This window comes from Macrotis lagotis, chromosome 1 (genome assembly GCF_037893015.1).
Source record: "Macrotis lagotis isolate mMagLag1 chromosome 1, bilby.v1.9.chrom.fasta, whole genome shotgun sequence".
NCBI classification, from domain to species: Eukaryota; Metazoa; Chordata; class Mammalia; order Peramelemorphia; family Peramelidae; genus Macrotis; species Macrotis lagotis.
The window spans coordinates 92,900,302-92,917,380 of NC_133658.1; the positions used below are offsets into that span (position 1 = coordinate 92,900,302).

Sequence of the window (17,079 nt, forward strand, 5' to 3'; positions counted from 1 at the left end):
GCTTCCCTCTTACATGTGTTCTCCTGCTTGTAATGATCTTACTTAAATTGGATTTCCCGAATGGAATGCAGTATTTTTTAATTGAAAATTGTTTTTATTTTTTCAATTACAAATTATGAAAGTTTTTCAATATTCATCCACATAGGTTCGCCATTACCACTAGGCTAATAAATAAATACTCAACTTAATATTGAACTGAAAATTTTACGAAGTACCTTATTTTCAACAACTGTGTGAGTGAGTTAGGTGGTATAAAAATTATCATCTATAATTTCAGAAGAAGCTTAAAGACTAGTGGAATGGTCTAAGGTTACATAGCTATTAATAAATACCCAAGAAATTTTTTCAGTTACATAATTGCCTTTTACCCTTCATTCCCACCCTCCTCCCCTCAGGTGGATATGGTGCATAAACATTTGTGTTTAACATGTTTACAGATAAGTCATTTTTTGATAATGAGGAATTAGGATTAAGGGAAAAGAAAAAAGCCATGAGATAAAAATGAAATTTTTTTAAATCCAAATTTATTATTTTTTTCTATTCTTATTATGTACAAATAATGTTTTTTAATACATGACTAAAATATTCTTGTTTAAGAGTAACAATACCCCCTTCCCCCAAGAAAATAATAGACTTGCATAAGTGATAAAGGAGAGAGAAAAAATTAAAATTAAAATTAAAAAATGATAATAATAATTGTAGATATGGCCAGGTGACGCAGTGGATGGAGCACCGGCCCTGGAGCCAGGAGCACCTGAGCCCAAATCCGGCCCTAGACAGCCAACAATCACCCAGCTGTGTGACCCCATGCAAGCCACCCCAACCCCATTGCCCTACAAAAAAACAAAACAAAATGAAAAAGACCCAAAATAAAATAAGACGGTAATAATAATAGTTGGGGCAACTGGGTGGCAGACAGATCACTGACCCTTTAGCCAGGAGCACCCAGGTCCAAATCGGCCTCAGACACCCAACCATCACCCAGCTGTGTGGCCCCAGGCAGGCCACCCAGTCCCATTTGCCCTGCAACCCCCCCCCCCAGAAAATAATAATAATAATAATAATAATAATAATGATGGAATGTGATCCAGTCTGTGTTCCAACACTACCAGCTCTGTTGTGGGTGGATCAGCGGGTGGATCACATTCTTTATGATAAGTCCCTCACAAAAGTTACTTCCATATTTTTCTACCATTGCTATTGCTGATTGCAACTGCCTCCATTCGTACTTCTCCACTACCATGAACTATATTTTCTCTCCCCTTTCAGGCTGTCTCTGCTGTAGGGTAGTTGAGTGGTGTAGCAGACAGATCCCCGGCCCTGGAGCCAAGAGGCCCCGAACTCACATACCACCCCTTACCCAGGATCCACCCCAGCCCTATGGTCCCAAACAGGCCATCCAGTCCCAGCCCCTTGCAAGAAGTACAAAAGAAAATGTGTTATATCTGACCACTCTTCCCCCCATGGTCCATCCTCTCCTCTTTCATTCACATCCCCCCCTTCCCCCTTCTCTCCTTCTTACTCCAGATGTCTATACCCCATTGAGTACATATGCTGTTTCCTCTCCTAGCCACCTCTGATGAGAGCAAAGATTCCCTCATTCCCTCTTGCCTTCCTTCCCCCCTTCCATATCATTGCAATAGCTCATTGTAATAAAGAAAAATCTTATTATATGAAATATCTTAGCCTATTCCTCTTCTCCTTTTTCTTCCTCCCATTATATTTCCCTTTTATCTATAGACTCCATTTTTACGCCACAATATATCTTCAAATTCAGCTTTCTCCTGTGCTTCATCTATAAAAGCTCCTTCTACCTGCTCTATTAACTGAGAAGGTTCATATGAGTACTATCAGTGTCATTTTTCTATGCAGGAATACATGCAGCTCATCATCATTTAAGTCCCTCATATTTTCCCCTTCTCCTCTACTATGCTTCACCTGAGTCCTGTATTTGAGATCAAACCTTCTGTTCAGCTCTGGCCATTCCAACAGGAACATGTGAAATTCCCCTGGTTCATTGAAAGTCCATCTTTTTCCCTGGAAGAGGGCATTCAGTTTTGCTGGGTAGTTGATTCTTGGTTGCATTCTAAACTCTTTTGGCTTCCGGTATATTATATTCCAAGCTCTACAAGCTTTTAATGTTGTTGCTGCTAAGTCCTGTGTGATCCTGACTGCAGCTCCAGGATATTTGAACTGTGTTCTTCTGGCTGCTTGTGATATTTTTCTCTTTGATTTAGGAGTTCTGGAACTTGGCTATAATATTCCTGGGGGTTGGGTTTTTTTTGGATCTCTTTCTCAGGGAGGTCAGTGGATTCTCTCCATTTCTATTTTGCCCTCTGCTTTTAGGATATCAGGGCAATTTTCCTGTAGTAATTCTTTGAAAGTGATGTCAAGGCTCTTTTCCTGATCATGACTTTAAGGTATTCCAATAATTTTTAGATTATCTTTCCTAAATCTGTTTTCCATATCAGTTGTTTTCACATTTTCTTCTAATTTTTCATTCTTTTGTTTTTGAAGTATTGAGTTCTGATTTCTCGTAAATTCAGCAATCTCCCTGAGTTCTATTCTTTGTCTGAAGGATTTGTTTTCCTCTGGCCAATTCTGCTTTTTAAAGCATTCTTCTCCTCAATAACTTTTTGAACTGTTTGATCCATTTGACCTATGCTGGTTTTTAACATGTTTTTTTCTTCAGCATTTTTTTGGATCTCCTTGACTAAGTTGCTGACTTCATTTTCATGTTTTTCCTGAATCTCTCATTTCTTTCCCCAATTTTTCTTCTATCTCCCTCACTTGATTTTCAAAGTCTCTTTTGAGTCCTGTCATGGCCTGAGCTCAATTTCTGTTTTTCTTGGAGTCTTTAGATGCAGTAGCTTCTTCAGACTGAGTGTTTTGATCCTTCTTGGGCTCACAGGCAAAGTATTTCTCAATGGTGTTCCTCTTTTTTCTCTGCTTACTCATTTCCCTAGCCTAAGCCTGTTTTTGAGGTGCTTCCTGAGCTTTTGGAACACTCCCACAAGGATCTCAGTGTGTGAGGCTCTGTCCTTCGTCCTGGTCTGTGAATGACCATATGTGACCCCCCGTGCCTTGGGGCTGAGGTGGGGGGGCCCTGCTGTTCTATTGGGGGGGGTCTAGACTGAGATCAGGATCTGAATGTGGTCAGAGCCCCAGAGTCCTGTTCCAGGGACAGAGGACAGAACTCACCAGTCTCTCTCTCCACTCCCTCCCTATGCTCAGAACTCATGCCCTAGGGGCTCCTGCTTACCCGCTTCTGCTTCTAGTTGTCCTGGATCTGGGCTGCCCTGGCCAGGCTGCTGGCTGTGTGCCCTGAGAGCTGGGCTTCATGTGCTCGCTCTGTCAGAGGTCCCCCGCTGATCCCCAGAGTTGTGCCTGGTGCTCCCTGGGGTGTAGGTCAGGAAACTCCCCCCCCCTACTGTGAGCTGTGGCTCCCAGCGCCCTGGGGCTGCCTCGTGGAGGTTGAAGTTCCTTCCTTCTGGTGGGCCACCCCTCTAACCCGTGGAGCCAAGCCTTTCTGCTCTTTTCCAGGTTACCTTGGTTTGGAGAACTGCCTCACTGGGTCCCTCTGTGGGTTATGTCTCTCCAAAATGTAGTTAAAGTCCTTAGCTTATAAGTTTTGCCTCAGAGCGACTAAGAGATGGTCTCTCCTGTTGCCATCTTGGCTCTGTCCCCCCCAGAGTGAAATTTTTAAAAAACGAATATAGTGTTTATTCAGATTTTATAAGTTTTTTTGTTTTGTTTTGTTTTTCTTCTTCTGGATGGTTATAGCATTGACAGTAACTGGTCTCCTATGGTTCTTCTATCTCTGTACTGCTGAGAAGAACTGCATCTATCAGAGTTGATCAGTTTACAGTGTTGTTAATGTGTACAATGTTCTCTTGGTTCATGCTTCTCTAGAGTGTGAATATTCATAGAATAAAACAGTATTCCATAACAGAATAAAATACTTTTTTCAGTCTGACCATGGCAGAATGGATCAATATTATCAACTTCTTTATGGAAAATATACCTGTCTTTTGCAAAGAAGTAGGGAGAGAGAGGTATACTCTTAAATTTCTTCTTTGGGGCTTAGTCTATTTTAAAACTACTTCACAGAATTCAATTTTGATTGCTTCATTGTTGTTTCTATTTACATTTTTGAAGTCATTGTGCATATTGTTTTCCTATTTCTATTTACTTTCCTTTTCGTTCATTTATACATGTATCTTCCTTCTTTGTATTCATCATGTTCATCACACATAATCGTCCATTACATTTTTTTGACTGATTTGTTTCATTTATTAGATTTGTTTTCAAGGTTTCACATTTACTCATTCGATAGAATAGAAAAATCTAACTTAGACTGAGACGTGTAGAAACTTTGCCCAGGTTGTTTGCTTCTGCAAACATTTGACTTAATGTAGTAGAAATATAAATTGATGATTCAGGAGGAAACTAAAAAGGTTAAAAAAATTGGGAATGCTTTCAATATAGTATAAATTTCTTTTTTTTTTCTGTCTTGTTGATCTACTGATGTGGAGAATTGAATATATAAATGTTCTAAAATTCATGGCCTAGTTTCCAGTTAGTCTTCCTAGAAATTAACTTGTTCTTGAGAGTTCCATTTATATGGACATGAAGTGTTTAATAAAGCTTCATAATTGATGCAGCCATTGGAGTCTTCTTGATCTGCCAAAAAGAATTCCACCTCCTTATCCTTCAACTTTTCACTCAAGGCAGCCAGCACGTAGTGTGAGTTCAGGACCCATGACTGTGCCATTGCCCTCTTTGTTTATTTATTTATTTATTTATTTAAGGCAATGGGGTTAAGTAACTTGGCCAGGGTCACACAGCTAGGTAATTATTTTAAGTATCTGAGGTCAGATTTGAATTCGAGTCCTCAAGACTCCAGGGTCAGTGCTTTATCTACTGGGCCACCTAGCTGTCCCCATTGCCCTCTTTGTCAAAGATACATAGGCCCTTAACAAAGTCTTCATAACTTACCTGGTCCTTGTTGAAAATAGCCTGCATCATGGTTAGGAAATGGCTGAAACTCAATTTTCTTGGCATTCTGCTCTTCATTGCTCAGATTTTCTAGAATCTTCATGACCTCTGCATTGGTTAAGTTGGTATGCAGGACATCGCCAGCTTGGCTTAATATCATCTTGCTTTCCACAGTCCTTTCAGAGAGGAAGAAAGTCTCCTTGAATTCAGCAAATCTGATCAGCACTGAATGACATAATGGAGATACTGAAGCTGGGAAAGTGAACTTAAGGGCTGCTCCTGTCCTTGAGTGGAGTCCTTCCTCTCACAAGACTTCTTTTTCAATTTATTGTTACTCCCTGACTACTGGCCAACTATTTTGTTTCCTATTCTTTGCAACAATGAATATTTTAGTATTTTATGGAGCTTCCTCTTTTGTCATTGGCTTCCTTGATTTTTGTGTGTATCAGTGGAATCTCATGGTCACAGGGTATGGGCATTTAGTCACTTTTCATAATTCTTTTGTTTGCTTTTTTGGCAAGGCAGTGGGGTTAAGTGACTTGCCCAAGGCCACACAGATAATTATTATTAAGTGTCTGAGGCCAGATTTGTACTCCTGACTCTAGGGTCAGTGCACTATCCATTGTACCACCTAGCCGCCCTTACTTTCATAGTTCCAAATTCCTTTTCAAAATGATTGTAACAAGACACATTATCTACAATGGATGTGCCTGTCTTAATGTTGCTTTCTGCTTAAGCTGTCATCAGATATTTCTTGACAAATATATGATGTTATTGACTTTTAGTAGTCCTCTATAATTTCCAATTTTTTCCTAGATGAACTACTTTCCATTAGTACCTCTTGCATTTTGTATTTCCTGACAAGATCTTTGATTTCGTTATGTGAAATAGATACCATAACTTATTTTAACTATTTATTGGATTACAATAAGGAGCAAATGAGAATGCAAATGAAAAGTGCATTGAAAACTAGTATCACAAAATGTTACAGAAATAAAAAGTGTTTTGAAAGTAATACTGCTTTAAGAGAGGAATGCTAGGAGCTCAGTTTAGTGGTTTTTAAAGTAATAGTAATACTGACAGTCATTTCAGAGATCTCTGATCCCAGGTATATTTCTTTGTTACAATGAAAAATATTTTGAAATGTCCATAGATTATCAGATTTCACCAAAGGTGTCTCTCACTTTTTGCTTCCTTCATAGGTCTGTCCTAGGCCACCTTCTCTTTTCTATCTTTAGTCATCACTTAGGGATCTCATCAGCTCTCATGGGTTCAATGATCATCTTAACACAGATGATTCCCTTGAGACCTTAGACCTCAAATTTTTGCTAAACTGTAGACACTCAACGCCAAATACTCTTTGTATATTTCAGATTAGAGATTTTTTTTATAGGCATCTTGACCTCTTCATTTCCAGAATAATTGATCTTTTTACCCGTACCTCTTCCCAATTTCTCCCATTACATTTGAAGGTGCCATCATATTAGTAATCTGAGTTTGAAATCTCAGTGTCCTATTTGGTTCCTTGCTCACCCTATAAGTCTTTTGCATTTTTTTTTTTTATAATACCACACATGAGTCTCCTTCTGTACTCATCTAGCCACCATATTAGTTCAGGTCTTAATCACTCACATCTGAACTATTGTAGTCACCTTTTGGTTGTACTCCCTACCTGTTTCTTCCCAGGCTAATTAATCTTTCCTCCAGTTCATTATTTCAGTTAGTTATTAGTTCCCTCTCTTAAGTTTCTTTAATAAATTATCATCTCATTGCAAAAAGTGATACTTTAGCTTTTTTTTGTCTGTACTTTTTCCTTTATTATTGTTGTATTGTTGCTATAGTAATGCTCATAGCATTATTTTTAACAGTAATGTTGATAATAGACATTTTTGCTTTATCTTTTAATTTGGAAAGGCCTTGAGTTTCATCTGCATCATAGATGATGCTGGTTCTTTGTTTTATATAAATAATACTTTTTATAGCTAGGAAAGATCCATTTATTCTACTCTTTTCCAGTGTTATTGTATCTTGGTTTTGGAAGTGCATCTGTGCAGTCATGATTTTTATTTTTCTTAATATCATTTTGGTAATGTTTACAGTTTTTTACTATCCAACCAGTTCTTTTTTCCTGATACGACTCTAGTCGTATTGCTGTAGTGTCTTTGTTTAATATTTTATGTAAAGCATTTGCATCAATATTCATTAAGGTTGTGGTTTAGATATCAAGATGATATTTCTATTTGCATAATAGGAGGCATTTGCTCATATCCCTTCTTTTCTTATTTATTTCCATCAGCCTAGTATTGGAATTAATTATACTTTTAATGTTAGGTAAAATTGTAAATTAATTTGAGCCTGAAGTTTTTTCTTTGGGAATCCAAATCAAATCTCTTTCAACTTATTTTTTCTTCGATTGAGTTAGGTTCATTCTTTTATTTCTTGTTCAGATGGGAGATTCAAGTGTTACTCCAAGCTCACTCTTTTCCTCCCTGTTTGTACAGATTTATTTTATCTTGAGATAAATTCTTCCTTTTCTTCTTTCCACCTTATTTTTTTCTTTTCCACTCCTCTCCTATTCCTTTTTTTTTTTTTAATGTCGAGACATAACAAAATCAAATGCTAGATTTTCTGACTACAGTCCTTTTATGATCTCTGATCATGATAGAGTTCAGGGGAAATCCTCTTCCCTTCTTAGAATATTGTTTATTTTTTAATCTCTTATGATTATTCATTTATATTTACCTTTTTCTGTTCTTTTGACTCCTGAGTTTGTATTTCAAAGTTTCTGCTCAACTCTAGAGTGTCTTTTATCATTGGAAGTCCTCAGCTTTATTGTGGTGGCTACTAAATCATGTATGGTCCTGATTGAATTCCATCTTTTTTGCCTACTTGCAGGATTTTTTTTTAACCTAGAAACTATGAATTCGAGCTATATTGTTCCTTAGAGTCAATTTTAGGTTTTCTTTCAGGAGGTGACTGGTGGATTTATTTCTGTTTCTCCAGTCTCTCAGGTTCTAGATATGTGGACAATCTATTATTATGATTTCTTAAAATATGATTTGTGTGGGAGGCTAGGTGGCGAAGTGGATAGAGCACTGGCCTTGGAGTCAGAAGTACCTGAGTTCGAATCTGGCCTCAGACACTTAATAATTACCTACCTGTGTGGCCTTGGGCAAGCCACTTAACCCCATTGCCTTGCAAAAACTTAAAAAATATGGACATTTTAAAGTTTTTTCTTTGATTAATTTTTTGACATCAGTTGTTTTTATTCTGAGAACTTACTTTTTCTCCCTTTTTTTTCAGTCTTTTGTCTCGTGTCTTCATATTTCTTCCTGATTCATGGCATCATCATCATTTCATTGGTCATTTATAATTTTTAAGATATCTACTTTTGGGGTGGCTAGGTGGCGGAGTAGATAAGAGTGCTGGTCCTGAAGTCAGGAAGTTACCCGAATTCACATCGGGCCTCAGACACTATAATTATCTTTTTTTTTTTTTTGTGCAAGGCCAACGGGGTTAAGTGGCTTGCCCAAAGGCCACACAGCTAGGTAATTATTAAGTGTCTGAGACAGGATTTGAACTCAGGTACTCCTGATTCCAGGGCTGGTGCTTTATCCACTAGCCACCTAGCCACCCCCAGACACTATTATTATCTAGCCTTGGCCAAGCCACTTAACCCCCTGCCTTGCCAAAGGGAAAAAAAAACAACAAACCTAAAAAAAAAGATATCTACTGTTTGGGCACAAGATTTTCCATGTTTTCCAAATTGTTAATTCTCTTTTCAGATCTTTTCCAATTTTTCCTTTGGTACTTTCATTTATTTTTAATATACTTTTAAAATTTTTATAAAATTCCTTCAAGTAGTTTTTTTAAAAGTTTTTTTTTTGGTATATGTTTTAAGGAGGTTGTGGAAAATCAGTTATCTATCTTTTTTTAGCTGGTTTTGCCTTTATGGTCCTTTCCTCTGCCCAGCCCTCACCCTTAATATCTCACTCTGGGATCTTTAGGGATGGGAGATAAAATGAAAAACCTGCAAAGATCTATGCACAATTCCTAGACTGGCTTGTATGGGTTCTTATCCCTCTCTCCTTTTAGAGAATTTCACACCAGAAAGGCTTTTGCTAATCATTTTCTCTTTTCACTGTTTCATCTATGAAATCCATTCTTTCTCTCTTCTTGATTGTTCTTGCCTCTCTACTCTATCCCCAACCTGAAGAAAGTGAAGGAAGCATACCCTTCTTTTTTTTATTATATAAATATTTTCTTTTCCAGTTAATGTATGAATGTAGTTTCTACCTATCATTTTTTGGTAAGGTTTTGAATTTTACACTTTTCCCTCCACCCTCCCTTCTCCTCTCCTTTAGAAGGCGATCTGATAATCTTTACATTGTTTCCACGCCATGCAAAACTGAATGTGTTGAGAAAAAAAATCATATCCCTGAGGAAAAAATATTAGGAATAGCAAAATTATATAGTACATAAGACAACTTTTTTTTTTATAGGTAATAATCTTTGGTCTTTGTTTAAATTCCACAGTTCTTTCTCTGGATGCAGATGCTGTTCTCCATAGCAGATACTCTTAATTGTCCTTTATTATTACACTGATCGAATGAGCAAGTCCATTAAGGTTGATCATCACCCCCAGGTTGCTGTTGTTAGGGTGTTTAATGTTCTTCTGGTTTTGCTTATCATGTTCAGCATCAGCTCATTCAATTCTTTCCAGGCTTCCCTGAATTCCCATCCCTCCTGGTTTTTAATAGAACAATAGTGTTCCATCATATACATACCACTATTTGTTCAGCCATTCCCCAAATGATGGACATTCACTCAATTTCCAGTTCTTTGCCACCACAAATAGCTGCTATGAATATTTTTGTACAAGTGATATTTTTACCCTTTTTCCTGATCTTTTTAGGATATAGACTCAGTAGAGGTATTGCTAGATCAAAGCGCAGAAGTATAACCTTCTTGGCTAGATATTCATTGCTTATCTTTAATTATACTTAGAAAATCAAAAGTTTCTTTGTCATTACTGTCCTGTAAGCCTTATTATCTTGTTGTCCTATTCTTTGCTCCTTTCTTTCACCACTAAGAAAAGAGAACAAAATTTATTTCCCCTACCTTTCTCCCCCAAACCAGGAAAGTTTCAATTCCATTACTGCTTTTGTTAGAAATAAGGCCATTAGCAATGTTTTTTGGGGGGGGAGGGGAAGAGGAAACAGGCACAGGAATACATTCTTGTTGGACCTGTGAATTCACAACTATCATTCTGATCTTTTGTCATCTTTGTCATAATTGGCCAGATAAATTGATAAATTGATGGCACTGTTAAAAAAAATAAAAACATGGTTTTGACTGGATCTTTAAAACAGATATTACCTCCATTAGAAATTTTATTTTTTTTAGATAGGTAGATTAAAATAACAAGCAAACAAAGCTTATATTGTATAAGACCCCCCCCAAGACAATTGTCTTTAGTTTGTCCAAAAATAGAATATGTTTTTGAAGTTAGTGTATTCCTCTCACTGCAGTCCAAGTGAGAATTGAACTAGATTCTCTTATACATTCATTAACATAGCCTGCCCTAGCATGTAACAAGGGATAGATTGGTTAGCTGGGAACCTGCTGTATATTGATCACAAACAATGTTGGTCTATTTAATACAGCCTGGTCTTGTAGGCTGAGCTAGTTTTCAGGAAAGGAAATTCTGAAGTCACTGAGTGTCATCAGTTAGTTGGCATCTATTGTTTTGAAAACTGGGAAGGGGGACTGCTGATTTTTTTGCCTGAAGGAATCAAAGTCTTGACTGAACTTTTGAAAAAAGGGAAGGCCTTAGACTAACTAGAGGTCATTCCACCCTTTGGTGATATATGTAGTGTAGTATTGATTTTATTGACTTGCAGCTAAAATCTTATGAAAAATTTGATGGGTCCATCAAATTTACTTTAACAAATATTGAGCATCTGTTAAATGGCCAACACTGTGCTTAGAGGTTATGATCAGTAAAATAAGCAGAAAGAAAACCAAGTATCTGCCAACTCTTGTAACTTAAGGTTTTTTTTTATTGAAAGAAACTAAAAGGGCATCCTTTTTTTAAAAAAAAAAGGAAAAAGGAAAGCTTGAGTATATAATAAGATCTGTTTTCATTTCTCTGAGAATTATTGGCAAGTATAAAACCCCCTCACATCTTAATGGATGATCTTCAAATGTTAGTGACAAGAAGTGTCATCAACTGAACTTATTTAATTTTGGCCTGGCTATTTTTAGGAATAGAGATCAGAGTAGAGATCTTTAAGTCAAAACCTCAGCTTGGTGTAGAGTAGCAGTGCTGGCTTTGTTAGCATTGACTTTGCAGAGAAATTAATTAATGTCTTGATTGCCTACTTTTTGCAAAGCAATTTATTTGGTGCTGAGGAAGATGAAACAATCACTAATTTCAAGAAAGTGCAATAGGAATATATAGGATTGTTTCATAGAAAAACAATTGAACCTTGTATTTTAACCATGAGTCTCATGTCTTGTTCTAAACTAAACTCCATTTAGTGCATACATCGTAGTTTCTTCCACAACAGACCCATAATAAATGGTGTTTGAAGTGAACTGTAGTATAAAATTAAACTAAATAACAAAACCATTTCTTTGTTTAGGTTCTAGACTTTTGATGGGTTTTTTATATTTTTTCGGGTGAGGGGGAGGTGATTTGAGAAGCTTAAGCTAAATAGGAATTGAATATTGTTATTCAGTGGCAGAATGGTAACATTGAGTTGGTCTTTCTGTTGGTAGAATATTCAAACTATGCTTAAGGCACTCTTTGTTATGTAGAAGGAAGGGCCCAAGGCATGTATGGCAATGGCATTTTTCTTCCAACAGATGAATGGGACAGTTGATTGCAAATTGTATGCATGGGATTTTTCCTGAACTCTTCTCCCCACCCCTTTTTTTGCACTATAAATTTACTTCTATTTACTTCTTATTGGACCAGTCACTTCTAATGATTTGTCTTAATTGAACTGGAGTGGATTATTATTTTTCTTCACACTTGATAAAATATTTCAAGTAATTCATCTGGTGTTCTTTAGGTAAATAGTAATGTACAATATTTTAAGTTTTTATAGGAAATGAAGCAGTAAAAGTGACATTGACTCCTGTCTTTGAGGAATATTTTTTTCCTGGTTTCCCTTTTTTATTCTCATGACAAACTGTATTAGAGACAAAAGCATAGAAAGAAAGAGTTTCTTAGAAAGGAACATTTGAGTCTTGTGGAATTGTGTGTTGCTTGGTAGCCTTAGCGTGTAGACTGTAAAAACTGGCCATAGTTCCTGTTAAACAATCAAAAGAATAATTAATTAGAATCTGTTCTCCTATTTCAAAATCTTTATTTTTGTGAATGGTATTTTATTATAAGTATGTGTCTCATTAGTTAGATTATAATCAACTCCAAAGGCTTATTTACTAGACATGGGTGTTTATTTAATGGTACAGAATTTCATATTGATTTTTCCTCTGAATGTTAATGACTGTCATTGCCTATTAAGTAGACCAAGCAGAATATAATGATATTTATTTTAAAAATTGCTTGTTATACTGATTATTAGTCACTATATGAGCACTATAATTATATTATTGGAAATATTGAAATTTGGAGTTTAAAAAAATTAAATACTGACTAGACTTTGTACTCCCAAAATGTACATTCTTTTAATTTATATTTGTCACAAGATAATAATTTTACTAATAGTAACAACTCAAGTTAATTCTTATGGTCTCTAGAGGTTACCTGTGAAAAAATAAAATACTGTCATCTATATATATGGACCATATTTCAAGTCCAAAGCATTTTACTTGCCTTTGCCACTACAGAAATAGAATTTTAGATACTGAAGGGACTTTAGAGATCATCTTATCTCTCGTACAGTTTTATATGTGATGAAACTGAGCCCAGGAGAAAATAGTAAAACTACTCAAAGGTCCCTGGCTAGTTTTTATTAGAACTAGAACTATAATTCTGGTCTTAGTTCTTTTTTTAATATTTAGTTTCTTATGCCTTTATTAAAGGAAGCAGATGGTACTATAATATGTTTAAAATGTGAAACCAGAATATATAGAGAGATTAATTGGTTTTCCTGGAATTATATTCAGCAAGTGAATTTCCAAGTCAGGACTACAGTTTGACAATTTTTGGTGTTCTTCACAGTACTATCCTCTATCTTAAACAATACTGTTAGAATATTGTTGATATTGTTATTATTATTATATATTACTATTGACAGTTTATTAATAGATTGCTATTATTTCCTTAAAAATGGCAACTAGAATGGGAGTTTGCTGAGGATTTTGATTTTAGATAATACTCATTTATGGCCCATTTACATTTTAAAAACTTTATTTTGTTGGAAGAAATACCTTTTTCTCCTCTTCCCCATATTCCCACATTGAGGGCAAAAAAGAAAGCAAAATCCTTTGTTACAAACATGTATAGTCAACATTCCTCATATATAATGAATAAAGAACAGAGACAGAATTTCTGGGTAATTAATAATCAATTTATTAGTAATCTGGTAATCAGTAAATTGCTGATCAGAGATTTCTTGGTAACCAAGGGATGCCAAGGGAGACAATGAAATAAATGCCTTGAATCCCTTCTGAAAGGGGAATCTCCCCAACAAATGAAAATCAACCCTGGTTTAATGAAGAGGTGGCTAAAAACTCTTTGCCTTGATCATGAAATTTGTCAGCTTCAAAGATTCTGGTCAGGGGAAGTCATTTCCATCTGGACCTCTCCAGCTAGTTTTTTCCCCCTTCACCAGCTGGGTTGTCCTACTCTTCTGTGGAGGGAAGTGAGGGTTCTTCCCTCAGGCAAAGGCTCACCCAGACTTGATTCTGTTTGATCTCTAAACAGAATTAAGTCTCCTCCTGAGCTTGGAGGCTAGGAGCAGATCTCATCACTGAGCCATGTCCCTCCTGGTGCTGACTTTTCACAGTTGGGTTTTAACAAGAATGAAAGGAACCTGGTAAATCACAAATTAATAGTTTTGAATAGTATTACAGTATATAATATGTGGTATGTGTACATATACACATCCATATACACATTCATATACATTCATATGTATATATGTAACATTTTGAATTTTGAGTGCTTCCTGTCTGTGAGGAGATGGGTAATATGTATCATTGAAGTCTTTGAACTTTAGTGAAGGACCTTCCCCCTAATCTGGAAGGATTAAGTCTTCAGCTATTTTACCTACTCCCTTTCTATTGTTCAAAACTATCATAAATATTTTTGAAGTCCCTGGTGGTTTAGTGATTAGAGTTTAGGTGCTTTCCCTGCTGAAGCCAGCTATTTGATTCCCAGTCAGTGAACCAAAAATGCTAAAGGAAAAATTGTTTTAGGGTGATTCAGTGTAGGGTTTGAGAATGAATTCTTGGGAAGTTTGATTCTTCTTGACTTAAAAGTATTAGGGATCAGAAAGGTTTATTCAGATTACTATAGATATTAAAGTTAGAAGGAAATTGTATTATAGGTTTGGTTTCTTAGATAAAAGCTTAGTGAAGGCAGTTGCAAAGCTTTGGAACTGGGCAAGTCACTCAGTGGAATAAGTATCAGCTTGATAAATTTTAGCAAGTAATTAGAGATAGTTAGAATAGGCCACTGAAGCCTTCATGGGATAGGCAGCAACAGTATTGGTGATTTCTCAAAGTAAAGAAGAAAAGTAAGGATAGTTGAAAGGTTGTTGCCACTGGGTTGACCACTGCAGCCTCTAATCTTGGGTAAGGCTATAAAGTAAGTGCTGGGAAAAGCTAGGGGGTAGTTAGGTGGTGCTCTAGGGGGAGGGATTAAGGCTTGGGTAACTCATTGACTGAAAATATCCTGAGGGGTCAATTTAGTGACTTCTGGTGGTTTATGTAAGGTAAACAATGGCTTTGGGAGTAAGTTATGAGTGGATTTAACTGGGATGGGAGTACTTCCTCAAACCCTTTAGGGCTAGGGAAGGGATTCACCAAGTCCTTACCTTGTCAGTGAAGTTCATTGAGTGACACCTATACCTTTGCAACAGTTATTTGTCTTTATAGAACTGTCATCCTTCTGGTTTCTGATCACTTCATTATGGATTAGTTCACAAAAATCAACACAGTTCTTTGAACTATTCCGTCTGTCTTTTTTATAACACAATAGAATAAAAGTCTACCACCGATTCCAGAGGTGAAGAAGATCGGAAACTGATTTGATGATGGAGAAAACTTAATTTTATTTAATAATTATAAAATATGTTGGTGATTTGGATATCAATGGATGGATAATTTGGTAATTTTTGTAATTAATGGGTCAGACTTGGAAAAAAAAACTTTGGCCTGATCTGATCTAAGGTAGGATTAGCAAAATTTTAAATGAAATAATCCAAAATGATTATTTTTTTTCCTTTTGGCATTTATGTTGGGTAAAGTAAGAGAGGAGAAACAGAGGCCATACTGGTCTGTGAGTTTATTGTTGTTGGTTGTTGGAATTTTTGGCATAGTTTTCATTGCTGATGATCCCAGTGGGGCTTGACTGGAGTGATTGGCCTTCATGTCAAAGAAAAATTATTATTGCTCTTGAAATTTCCTTGTATTGCATTTTTGTGAGTTTATGGATAGCAGTACTTCTAACTTAGAACCCTTATCTTTACAGAAATTATTTCAAGAAGTTTTTAGATAACAAGCTGAAATTCCAAGAGGAATTTAAATTTGTTACTGAATTTATACTGATAAGTCTGTATATTCATTTGGAGGATAGTGTTAAGAGGCAGAATTGTAGGCTATTACTGTGAGTTGTTAAGACATTTCATAGTTGTCGTTTCCCTACTTCCTCCTTCATCTGTTCTGTTTTGATATTGAGGCCTTCGTGTTATAATTATTGGATTTTTTTTCTTTACAAAATACATAATAGATTTCAGATGTGAATTATAAAACTTTTATAGTTTAAAATTTGAATGTTCAGTTTTTAGTGATCTTAAGAAATGCTAATATTTTAAAGATGTCCATACTGTTTATCCTTGAATCGTTTGATTTTTACAAACTACATTGATTTCATAATTCATCTATAATAATTATCTAATTTCTAAAGTTTTTGAATAAGATTAGTCTCATGCATCTTCTCCATAGCCACACAGCTAGGTAATTTTTTTAAGTGTCTGATGCCAGATTTGAACCCAGGTACTCCTGACTCCAGGGCCAGTGCTCTATCCTCTGTGCTACCTAGCACCCCCGATTTTGTTAATTTTTAATAAAAAGAACTAAGCAAAAGATAAATATCACTTGGGATGAATTTTTTGGTCTTTTTAAGCTTGACTAAAGTTCAGTTTACAAAATACTGTGCCTATTATGTGCAACTTCGTTTCTGCTCTCAAAACTTATGATAAAAAATACCTCTATTTGAAATATAGTAATATATATATAATATAATAATTGACATGTATATAATACTTTTTGTGGTTTTAAGGTATTTTTAAAATTTTATTTCCCATGAACCTCACAACAACTCCTTACAGAAAGTAATACAGATACTCTTTTTACCCCTTTACAAGGAGTTGAAATCACTCAGATTAATGAATTGCCTATGCAAATATCAGAGTGGGGATTTAAATCTCTTTTTGAATTTCCCTCAGATAGTTTATATCTTATTCCATACAACCTCTCTAAAACAAAGTGTGTTATAAGGTGTGAGAAATTTATTAAATTCGTGGTTTTGGAGGAGTATTTTTCAAGCATCATCAAGTATGTGAATTAATAGGAATTTTGTACTGGAAGATTAATATTCTCATTAAAAATGTCTTTTGGAATATTTTAGATAAAACACTTTCCAGCAAAATGCACATCTTATAAAATATCATGAGAAAACATAAATTGTCTATTAGTGGATTGCAAATATAATTAATATCATTTTATACTTGTAGTTTTTTAGTTAACAAAAGAAATTGTTTGTGTTCCCTATGATAAGATACTAGTATTTTCTATTTCATTTGACTTGAATTTTATTGTTTTTTAGTATTGTTTTTCTCATCTTTGACCTTTTTGAATCTTATTTCTTTAGTTTGTATCAAT

At 35.6% G+C, this 17,079-nt stretch overlaps 1 protein-coding gene and 1 pseudogene across 2 annotated transcripts in view; one reads left to right on the forward strand and one right to left on the reverse strand.

Annotated features, from left to right (window-relative positions):
- MTA3 (metastasis associated 1 family member 3) overlaps positions 1–17,079 on the forward strand; it is a 194,694-nt gene that overhangs the window by 11,492 nt on the left and 166,123 nt on the right. The window lies entirely within an intron of this gene.
- LOC141501050 (myosin light chain 1/3, skeletal muscle isoform-like) lies at positions 4,620–5,234 on the reverse strand (annotated as a pseudogene).